The sequence below is a fragment of the Oreochromis niloticus genome, linkage group LG11 (assembly GCF_001858045.2).
Source record: "Oreochromis niloticus isolate F11D_XX linkage group LG11, O_niloticus_UMD_NMBU, whole genome shotgun sequence".
NCBI classification, from domain to species: Eukaryota; Metazoa; Chordata; class Actinopteri; order Cichliformes; family Cichlidae; genus Oreochromis; species Oreochromis niloticus.
In genome coordinates, this window is record NC_031976.2 from 27,984,321 (window position 1) to 27,995,914 (window position 11,594).

At 39.3% G+C, this 11,594-nt stretch overlaps 1 long non-coding RNA gene across 2 annotated transcripts; it reads right to left on the reverse strand.

The window, feature by feature from the left end:
* Positions 1-649: 649 nt before the first annotated feature.
* On the reverse strand, positions 650-7,567 carry LOC102080881 (uncharacterized). 2 transcript variants are annotated; one of them, XR_001224902.3, is made up of 3 exons: positions 7,446-7,567; positions 3,488-3,598; positions 650-2,106 (listed from the first exon to the last, which is right to left on the reverse strand). It is a non-coding gene; the product is annotated as an uncharacterized LOC102080881 (long non-coding RNA). The 2 variants fall into 2 exon arrangements; XR_002063867.2 differs by having other exon boundaries at positions 7,390-7,534.
* Positions 7,568-11,594: the final 4,027 nt, after the last annotated feature.

Genomic DNA, 11,594 nt, shown 5'->3' on the forward strand with positions numbered 1-11,594 from the left:
GCACTCACATTTGTTGTTGTATGTAGCAGGGCAAGAATCGAGCACCAAGACACTGAGGGGTCGGTTTTGTGTGACTAACCTGTCACGTTTTGCTGCACTTGACCGATGGCCAGCACACCTCTGATGAGGAATTTGTTCTAAATATATTCTCAGATGAACATTTCCACCATGTTATAATGAAGATTGTGGTTTATAAGGAGCATATTGAATTAAAGTGTTTTGTTGTCTGCATATCACACAGACTATGATCCAAGATTCAGTATAAAGGACAACAGAAAACTGGAGCGCAAAGACTTTGCCGTTTCCAGCCTACGTTCTGCAGTTTTTAACATGCAAATGCATGTATTGCATAGGTTTCCAACTGACTAGCGTGCTAATCTACAAAACCACAAGTACACATAACATTACATTGCGCTAGCAGGCAAAGAAAAAAAATATAGCTGCCTCATTTAAAAAGGGAGACATTACATATGAGTGGCCACATCCTGTTGTGTGCAGATGACACGAGTCTGCGTTGCAGGAAATGCTGTAGCTGTGCAGCTCCCCGTGCCAACCTCACAGCGGTTTGTAAGCTGCCGCCACCATTTTAATTTCAGAAGAAACTGCCAAGAACGATTTATTTTTCTTTCAATAACTCAAAGTGTACATGTTAAAATATTCACAGCTTTATTAAGTCAATACGAAAATAAAGTGATACATTCATAAAAAAAAAAAAAGAAAAAAAAAAAGAGGGACTCGTGAGATTTGTTTGGATTAAAGTTCTACACAACCATGCATTTCAGTAAAGTCTGCACTAAATTAGTAGATCCCAGAAGGAGGGTTCTTAGCCAGGGTGCTAATCAAGGTAGTCGCACACACAGGACTTCACAAAGTATTGTTAAAACAGTGAAATCACAACCAGAAAAAAAAAGTAGAGTTTAGTCCCTTTGCATATCCACTGTAACATGTACATGTGTTTCTGTAGTTCTGTGCAAATATTCACTTAATCTCAGACACCTGGCAGATACAATTTTATAAACACATCAGCCACAACATTCAAACCACTGGCAGGTGAAAGGATTAACATCATTTCGATCATATGTTTACAGTGTTACGTTCTGACTTGGCTCCTAGTTTTATTAACATTGTTGAAGGCCAAGCGAGCTACCCCATATTAATGGCACTCGCCAACAGCAGCAGGCTCCCTCCAGCAGAGTGATGTGCTCCGACGTGCCGCAAAAACTCTTGGGGACAACTTAACGAACACAAGGTGGAACGAGCATCAACCACAGAATCCACTTCCAGCCACTGTGGTTTCAGCAACATGAGGAGAACCTACAAAACTTTAAAATGTTGTGGCCAATTGGTGTATAGACATCTCTGTATAGACATAGCCCTGTTCACAGGGCTATGCAAGGTTCTTTGGGTCAAAGGAAAAAAAAAAAATTAAAGCTACATTTTTAACCCATTTATCCACATTCTGAGCCTGTCTTCACTTCATTACCAGGTAAACTTCACTTGCAGTTAGCATTCCCTTAAAAAGGCATTACTGCTCATATTTTGAACAAGCTTGTTTCACAGTTTAGGTTTCTCTGCTTTTTATAGCTCAGAACAGCACTGACAGCATCCTGCAAGCATCTAGCCTGGTAATAACTAACAATCAGACCCAATTAGCGTCAGGTTTTGATCACCCACCCAAACCAGTCTACAGAAAAGAGCCCAAACATGACCCAGAGTGAGCCATCCCAATAAATCCCCGAAGGTCCTGGCAACAGAGTAGAAAACACTCAGTGCCCGGTCAGAAAGTTTTGCTAAGTGAGGGATCCCAGAAATTCAAAGTGTGACTATGACTGTGAGGTGAGAAAAGTTCGGTCCCCAGAAACACTGCTGTGTCTCGACTTCTACTTCCTCGCTCCACCGCCATCACTTGTCATTGGTTCATCCATTATTTCGACAAATGGCACCAGCAGTCGAGCCTCTTCAGGGTGCAGGCTGGGCATTCACCTTCTCCGTCATCTGTTTGGCACTGTAGTAAGACAAACTCAGGCCCATGATGGCCAGCATCATGGCTATCTGGTTGACAGCACGGTCTTGTGGCTGCGCCTGCACCTGACCTGCTACTTGCCTCTGCAGAGAAGGGAAAAAGGGTCAGAGGTGAGAGAGCAGTGGACAAAAAACTTCATACTTTTAAGAAAAAAAAAAGCTCAACATCTGCAACTTCAGTTCCACAGCTCTGTGCCATGTGACCCAACGTTCAGAAACAGTGATTAAAAATTTACAAGACTAAGAGATTTTAGTCAAAGAGGAACAAGAAGTAAAAAGAAACTCTATACCAGGAATGAAAATACTAGGAAGTGATGCCTACATTGGATGGCGTGTACTGTAAAGAGCTTCTGAATGTACAGCCACCTCCAGGATCATTTGAATTCCTATAGGGCTTCGGAAATTTAAAAATCCTTCACTCGTTAAAAAGAATGTATGTGGCAACATGTGGCCTCCAGTAAGAGGACGAAGCCCACAAACAGCATTTGTTTTCAGAGCTAGCTGTAACTTTTTAGCAGTTCATAGTTTTTTTTAAATTCTTAGATATTGCAGCCAACAAGGAAGCATAACCAGCAAATACTTTCAGAGTTTCCACACTTGATTTTTCACTTCAGTGTTCATCTTCAACAGTAGTCAATATGTGGTTTAAGTTGATTTCTCAAAAATGCTGTTATGAACCACAGTGTAAAACACAAATACCTAATAACAAGCTTAGGTGGCTGTTTCATGTCTTTGTGAAAGAACCAGTTACCTTTAAAAATGAAATCTAACATCCAACTGCTAGATAGCCCATAATAGTTTGACGTGATTTAGAATTACTTTAAGTAATGGTGCAATATAAAGCAGATGTACACAAATGAAGAACCAGCATCAAAAAAAATGCCGTCTGTGCTTTCGTACACCCTTTAGCTGCCCTTCGCTAGTACAGCTCCTTTAATAAAGCAAGTTTTCTGTCAGATCAGTCAAATCTAAAACAAAACGCTGACACATTTATCATTTCTGGTATAGAAACAAGGCTTTGTTTCCAAATTAGCGCACGTAAGCAAACACAAAATGTCCACAGCTAACAAGACGTACGGACTGACACAAGTGACACGTGGATTATGCCGACAGCGGGTGGAACAAAAGAAGCCGAGAGTATATGATATCACAATGATTAGTGTCACCCCTAATTACGTTTGTGTTGAAAGCAGATTGTGGGTCACTGAGCCCCTCGTCTAAAGCGAATGTAAATGCTTATGTAAGCACGAAATAAAGACGATATGAATACTGGGAGACCAAAGGGGGGATAAAGGAGAAGTCCCATCAAGCTTGCACAAGAGGTTTTTTGAAAGGATTTAAAAAGCCACATTACTCCTGCAGATGGCTCAGTGGATGGACGTCAGTGTGAAAGTATCTATCAAAGGCTGGATTTGGTATTTGATGAGTTTAGTGTTCATTAATAAAGTGACAAAGCTGTTCATACCTGGAGGAGACGGAAGTATCCAGGTGTCAGTCTGCCCAGTCTGATGATCATGTCTGCTAACTGGGTGTGAGGTAGGTTAAAGCTGATGCAAGAGCTGGCCTGGTTCAAGACCTACGGGGAAACACATTTGAAATATTAATACATAAAAAACAACAAGAACAGGATTTCCATTTGTGTTTTGAGAGTCTGGGATTAATCGACTTTTAGAAAAGCATGAGATAACCAAAGATCTGAATTTCAAAACGAGGTGTAGCTGCCAAAAGATGGAGAGTAGAAGGCTGGCTTGCAAAAAAAGCTAAACCATCTGATCCATGCATGAGGAAGGTACATCCCCTGCCTGAAGCCACAGTACAAAAAACTTTCATGTGTACAGAGAAGCACTTTCTTTGTGCTTAAATCCATCGATTCACATCTGGAATCCTTTTTGATTTGCCCTTCTTGGCACAGATTTTTTTCATATTTTGCATTCTACCAGGAATGCCCCTCAGCACCACCTCTTTATTAAATTATGATGTTTGGACCAGAGCGACAGAGCCTCTATTCAAGCTGCATCAGAAAGAGACACAACAAAGAGAAAGACAGTCTTGTTCATTCACATATGGACAATTCCATATGTGACAAATACAAGGGCTGGTTTAAAACAAACTGGATACTAATAGTCGAACAAAGACATCATAGAAAAAAAAACCATAGCTTGACACATAAAAATAAAATACACCAGAAAGGGAAAAGACTCTACAAAGTGGATTGCCTTTTATCGGTGTAAGCTAATGAGATGGCAAGACATTAGGTCATCTTAAAAAAATAAAAAAATCCCACCTCAGCATAATGATGCAGAAAAAGGTTTGACTTACAAGAAGCAAACCAACAAGTGTTTGCTTCATAAAGAAACAGCAAAGTGACTTTTCTCTGAGATGAATCTGCACTGCAGGCTGTGGGAATGTTAAGGAAAGGGATTGTGGAGAAGGCAAGACATTCAGTATGTGAGGGATTAATGCACCAACCTGGTTGGAGTTACACCCCTTAGGAAAGGAAAAAAAGAAAATATAATCCAAGCTTTAAGAGTTGGTCCTTGTGTCTTAGTCATAAAAACCGCTTTGGGGGGGGGAGGGGTTCTCACCTTTCCAAAAAACAACGTCGAGAATCTCACTCCAACTGGCCAGCGGGACCTTCTACTTCTCAGCTTTAAAAACCATAACAGATGCCAAACCGTGATGAACTTGAACTACAGAGAGCTTCTGCACTGCGCTCCGCCTTTTTATACAGCCCCTGCCCAACCAGATCTTCAGGCTCGCCTACGAGCACACGCCCCCTTTCCAACACAGACTCACCGCTGTCACACCGCATTACTCTCGGTGGGTTGCTTTCCCAAAAAAAAAACCCTCACACACCCCTTCCGCAGGCTTTCCTAAACAAGAACAAGAGCTCACTTAGTCAACAAAATGTGAAGAGAATAGTAGTAAATCGAAAGACAGCAAAACAGTTCCATCTCAGAGCTCACATATCAGAGTTTAGTTTGTTACATAACCAGCCTGCTGTGGATATTTAATCTCCAATTAGGGCAAATATTAAATGTCATAGACCTCCGGAAGGCCCATCAAGAAGCTCCTAGCAGTGCAGGTTGGAAACTTGGGACATAATTTCCTCTTATTAACGTTTGTTAATTTAAGTGTGTTTTAATTTCCTGCTGTGGCTGTTTGCACTACATCATTTTCTCATTTCACCAAGCACACAGTTGCAAACTGTTGTTTTCAATCATGTAGTCTCTGATATGAGAGTACATGACATTCATTTTAAGGGTTTGAATTTCCAGTATTAATTAACCTGTAGTTTAACACCTTGTTTTAATGACTAATTTCAATCATTGCTGCAATTTCAATTGAGATTTCCAAACTGATCCGATGAGGATATTCTGCTGAATTTCCACTAATTCCCAGGAACTGAAATGTTTGCATCTTGTCACTCACAGACGCGCACACCCTCAGATACATGTGTTGTGTGTACGTGGGAAAGAATTTTAAGACACAAGGAGCTTCCGAGCGTAGATAAGCAACTGATTCAATCACTGAGTCAGAGTTTAGTTCGCTACATGCGCTGGCTTGAGTCCAGCTGAATCATCTGTGAAGTATTCATGTTTGTTTGAAGTCTTAATGGGAAATGGGGCGTTTCCCGGTTTCATGTCACTTCTGACCACTTTTCAAAAATGCCAGCTGCAAACAGAATCAGATAGTGACTTTGAGGCATGTTGACACGAGAGTATTTAGTCCATTCATGGACATCCTGTCTTGATGTGTTCCCTATTGGCCTCAGTCTAATTAGTAGACCAAAAAATGCAATACAACGCACACAAAAAAAAAAAAATCTCCCCTTTCGAACAGTAAAAGCTGGGGGTAAAAACGTGAAGAGGTTGACTCCATCATTTCATGCTTCCCACAAATATCGGTACTAAAACCTGAACGATGTCAGTCTGGATTAGTGTCACACATTCACCAGGACCAGCAAACATTTGCTGGGTACACTGTGTACTTTATTCTAAACAGCCAATGAAATCCCGTAGACTCTCCTTTCTTCCCGTCTTGGTCCCGCCTCATGTCACAATTTACTGCCCACTGGAGCTCAATCCCCCCCCCCAGCAGCAGGGGATCTACTGAGTGAGCGAAAGATATGAAAGGGACGGAGGTAGATGTGTGGCAGGACTGTCCACCAAGTCAAAATCTCCTGACATGCAACAGCAGCTCAGGACTGAATCCTCAACCGGACTGTGATCAAGCAGTTGAACCACTCTATTGTCTGGTCATCCACTACATTCATCACTATGGCATGAGTGTATTGTTGACATGCCTGTGTGGATTTGCTGAACGAGATCCTGTGTGATGGCACAACTGGAAACATCTAAAAGAAACTTAAAGCTTTCACAAATGTTTAATTACAAAAAAAAAAAAAAAAAAAAAAAGGATTTTTGGTTTTGAATACTTTGTGTGTTAATTCACACACACACAAAAAATCAAAAATCCTTTGTTTAAATCTCAAAGTGAATGTCCCTTTTAAAGAAACACCATGGAAAATACTGTAAAAGGGAAGGGTGAGTGGATTTTCCAGCTTCTATACTGTCCAGGTACAAAATGTACACATGCCAAGACTCCAGCAAGACCAGGTCTTGACAAAAATGTCAGTCTCTGCTGGCCCTGCACACAAACTGACAGCATAAAAAAAAAAACCCACACTGTACAGTGAATTGAGCTTAAATGTCCCCCCCCCTCAATTTAGTGTACAGGTTCTTTTGTAACAGTTTTATCCAAAATCTTCACCCTTATTCATGCTCATGAGTTTGTTAGATACAAAAATGTCCTTCTAGGCGTTTTAAATGTCACACTGCTCATCAGGCGCTGCTTAATGAGCAACTTTTTTGTTTTCATAAGACGCTGACAACTTTTTTTGTTTTTCTTTTTTGGAAAAAAAAAAAGGTGTTGCCTTCTTACAATCAGCTGCAATAAGGTGCCACAGCAAACTCAGTCAACTTTCTAACTTTAGACAATGTTAATTAGCCCAATATCTCAGGTAATAATCAGCTGTTTGCTTTGGAGATGTCTCCAGTGTTGCATATGCTCACTGGGCTTGTAGTGATCTCTGCGAGACTAAAACTATCTTTTTAAATGCATTTTATAGCAAAAAAAAAAACAAAACAAAAAAAAAAACTTTTTTTCATTTTAAAGATCATCGCCCCGTGTTTGTGAACACGTGGTCAAAAGTCAAACACGCATCGGAATTAAGTTTGAAATGCGCGAATTAAAAGTGCCAAACAGCTTTACCGACACAGCGCAGCGATTCCAGTTTAAACCCGGCGTTATGTCACAAAGTGATCGTCGTGGACGCTTATTCATCATCAGCGCTCATGTCTTTACCTTTGTCCTTTTTTAAAAGTACGGACTGAAGATCGGCGTGCTCCCATAGTGCTCACCTGCAGCTGTGCGGGGGGTTTGCGCAGTACGGGGGGGAGTCAGCCTGCGTGTGTTTGGATAAATTGCGCACTGTGGGCACTTTATAAAGTCTATAGGAAGCCGGGACGTGGTCGGTATGAAAGGGGGTGGGGCACTGCGAGACAGACATGCCAATGTGCACGTGAAATGCACAGACCCCCACGTTTAGGAGGGATGGGCTCGTCCGCTATATGTGCGCTCGTATTTAGCGCTGGAACATTTTGTCTTTGCGCTTTATGGATTTGTTTTATGTAACAGCAAAACAGACTGTAGGTACCCGGACATGCCATGTGTAGTATACGCTTCGGGGTATTTTTAGGTTTGGCCACTAAATAAATAGAGAGGTTGTAGTAATATATAGGCTGGCTGGTATTAAAATTGTGAAGTAAAGCACACACATTGCCTATATGTTTAACATCCCTCACATTTAAATTATTTTTAATAGAAAAAATCTAATTTTGTATTATGTATTTTTTATGTTTGCTGTCCATACTGTATATGACATTTGCAAAATGTTTATAAATCACACTGACATAAAGTTGTTTTGATTGTTTAATGACAATCATCTTCACTACATGCTGGTTTCATTGCGTGTTTGTGTCGGATTAAAACATCCAACCGCAGCTTTTGTGATTAGTGTGAAATTTGCTTTTTTTTTGGCAGTCAGAATCTGAACAAGTCTGGATTAAAAGTTTCTTTTTGACTTTGAACAATCACATTGATATCAGGTCAAATACTTAAAAATAGATCTCTAAACTGGCAACTTTTTGCCATGTAGGTGGACTGAAAATGTAGGTGCTTTGTTGAGATTATGGATGAAAAATGACCTAAAACACTACAAATGAGGGCATTCAGGAGAGTCATCATATCTAATTTTGATGACCTTATATCTTGTCACATGAAATATGCATAACCCTTAGAAGAATGTTGGAAACATTTTAGAGATAAGTTATCTTGATTTGTCTTTGTCTGGTACTCAGTGTTTCTCAAACTATAGAGCAGGCCCTACAGAGCCGCTGTAGGTTTAATATGGAGTGATATGAAGTCAAATGAATATGACTTTTGAAGAAACTTTTACCAAAAAAGATGGAGGGATGCTAATGTTGCTGTGCAGAGAGATTCTACGACCTATTTATTCTTTTTTTTCTTTTTTTTTTGAGTTAATGATGGATAGAAATTTGGGGCTTTGGGGACTGAATGCTTTTCCATGTTTGAAATGGGACATACAGGAAACCTTTGAAAACCACTGAGTTAGAGAAGGGAAATATGTCTGATGAGATAATTAGTTCAGAACTGAATCAGCTTTAACATGAAAACATATTCAGTTGTTTGACAATTCATGAGGTGAAGCATGCTTAAATCTAAGCGCGTCTTTTACTGACTGTAGTTAATCATTGAGTCATTTTGGTTAACACAGTCGGATATTTTTTATGTTACATTATTTTACAATAATGTCATTATTTCATATTATAGGACATAATTAAACTGTAACTTTGTTTTTGTTATATTAGTGTTTGCAGTGTAGAAGGTGATAAAGTTAAGAAGGATTCAGTTGCATTTAGATTTGAACCAGTGATTTGAATAGATGACTTCCTGTGCGAGGTGGCTGGGGTCACGAGCATTCCTTACCTGGGAGAGAAAGCACACAGAGTTAACATGTAATTTAAATCAGTAAGCTATTAATTTACTTCAGCTGCAGGAAAACTTCATTCTCCATCTTTTTGTGTCATATGTGCTCTGGAGCAGAAACAATTGTGGGCTTATCTCATTAAATTTGATTTATAACTTTAAAATGCTGCGGCATGGTTAAATATACCTGTGGTTTCCATTGTGTTATTAATTATCTTCAGTTGCAGTTTAATTTAATAAGTGTCGCCCTCTTGTCTAACCCCGTATCTTAGGTGATTTGTTGCAGTCCACCCTGCTGTCTGTGCTGCCCACTGACATAGTTTTCAAGGCATCGTCCAGGCATTAACACAGGAGTGACATAACAGTTAAGTGATGTGACATATGTGGTTACCTAACAGTGTAGGGAGGACATTATATTTATGACCACATATGATCCCAACTAGCAGGATGGAGGGTGTTTTCCTGCATTAACACATTCATTGTATTCTATCTGCTGAAAACAATTTTGTATATTTGGTGATAAACAAGCAAACTACTAAAGGAGACGTAATTAAGAAATAACTTTTTGAGGATGAAACTCCTTTTTTTATCATCTCTTCTTAGGGGCCTAAAAAGCTCGGAAAATAAAACATTAGAACATTTCACCTCCCTGTTAATTGGCAAGTAGATCAGTTGATATAACCAAGCAGCCAGTTATGGATCCCATGGCGGAGTTGTTTTATGAGCTGCTGTTTCTGTGGTCGCTAATGGACTTCTTATTGTTGGCCCTGCTTCCTGCAGATCCATGTGGTTTACAGTGCACGCTGTCTTTTTGTGATATCTAACCTAAACGATCCAGTTACACAGCATATCTCTTTAGAGAAGATGACAAAAATAATAATAATAAATTGATGCATGGCATAAACATTAATACACCCCATAGGACGTAGATGAGCAACCTTCCATTTCCATGAAAACGTCTGTCTCTCAGATCAAAAACCAATATTTTATACAGATTATTCAACAATGAATTCTGAGCATTACTCTGAAAAGTGTGGTAAACCTGTTATACATATTTTTGGAATAATTTAAACTAATAAAATCAATTGTACTTTTGCCTTGCTCTGTATTGCCTGTTACGAATGAAAGAAAGAAAAAGAAAGAAAGATTAAACCTGCACCATATTTGAATATTATTAGCACTGGCTGCTTTGTCTGTATAGAAGCACTAATACACTAGCCTAAAAAAAAGGATGACATCCTCAGAGATACGTCAGCACCCTCAATAATGCGTCATGTTTGACCGAGTTTCACGAGCTGTATAGGCCAAAGGAGAGGGAGACCCCCGCAGGAACAACGATATGCACCTCATCTCTCTGTGGTGATGTGGCACTGACTCCTGCTGGTGCTGTGGAGCAAAGACAGCGATGAGGATTTCCAGAGGTTTAAGCCCCTGGAGCGTCAACATCCAGTAGGATACTGTTATGTAAAATATTCCAATTGAAGTGAAAACTAAAACTCACTAAGATTTATTAAGTTAAAATTACATTGATCTGATGGTTTTTAACAGCCTGTTAGCTGAGATAATACACACATGAAAATTAACACTATTTTAGACTGCATTTTAGACAGCCTATGCTTTAGACCTGGACTCCAATACAAAATGTGGAAGAGCAAAGAACGAGCTAAAAACATACAAAATTAAAAGGCACCTTTAAGTTTAAAGGTGAATGCAATAAATTCTTAAATGAATCTGTGACTATACACTGATTATTTTTATTGGACTTAAGTGGCGAATTTTGAATTCTTTAAATTTATAGTTTTTAGGTGACAGTAATATACACTGTTGTGTTTAAGTTGGTGATCAAATGTGGCATTTGTTTATTTAGTGTATAGCTTTAAGGCCCATGTGTTGTAGGCTTTGGTGAGATAACTTCCACTTGAATAAAATATTTTTCTAGCGCTCTACATTAATGATTGCTCAAATTACCGATAAACATTTTGCATATCACACTTTTTGTATTTTAATGGTTAATGCAATGAGATCACCTTGACTTAAGGTTTATTTTTTCTCTCATTAGATTATAGTGCTAACAAGTTTAAACATACCCAAGACAGGTACAAAAAACACTAGTAGCAGCTTAAAATTTCATGTACATGACAACCTTAAATGTTTAAAACATTTAAGTGCCAATCCTTGGGTGATAATTTAGTAACAAGTTATATTAAATTACAAATTATACCAGTAACATTTCCACATAGAGAAGTGTGAAAATTAACTAGCCTGTTGAAAATAGAAAGCCGAGCCTAACAGCAATACCCGAGCAGTCACAAGTAGGGATGAGACCCCGTGGATGTAAACTATCTAAAATGGATGTCCTGCCAAAATGGTGGAGCCTGCAGTTTGTTTATGATGAAACCTTTTCAAGGTCGCCGCATCACCTTTTCAAACGTTGTGTCGCAGCATTTCCATTTTTCTGTTCCTTCATCGAGGATTTCCATCTCAACAGTGACCCCAAAAAG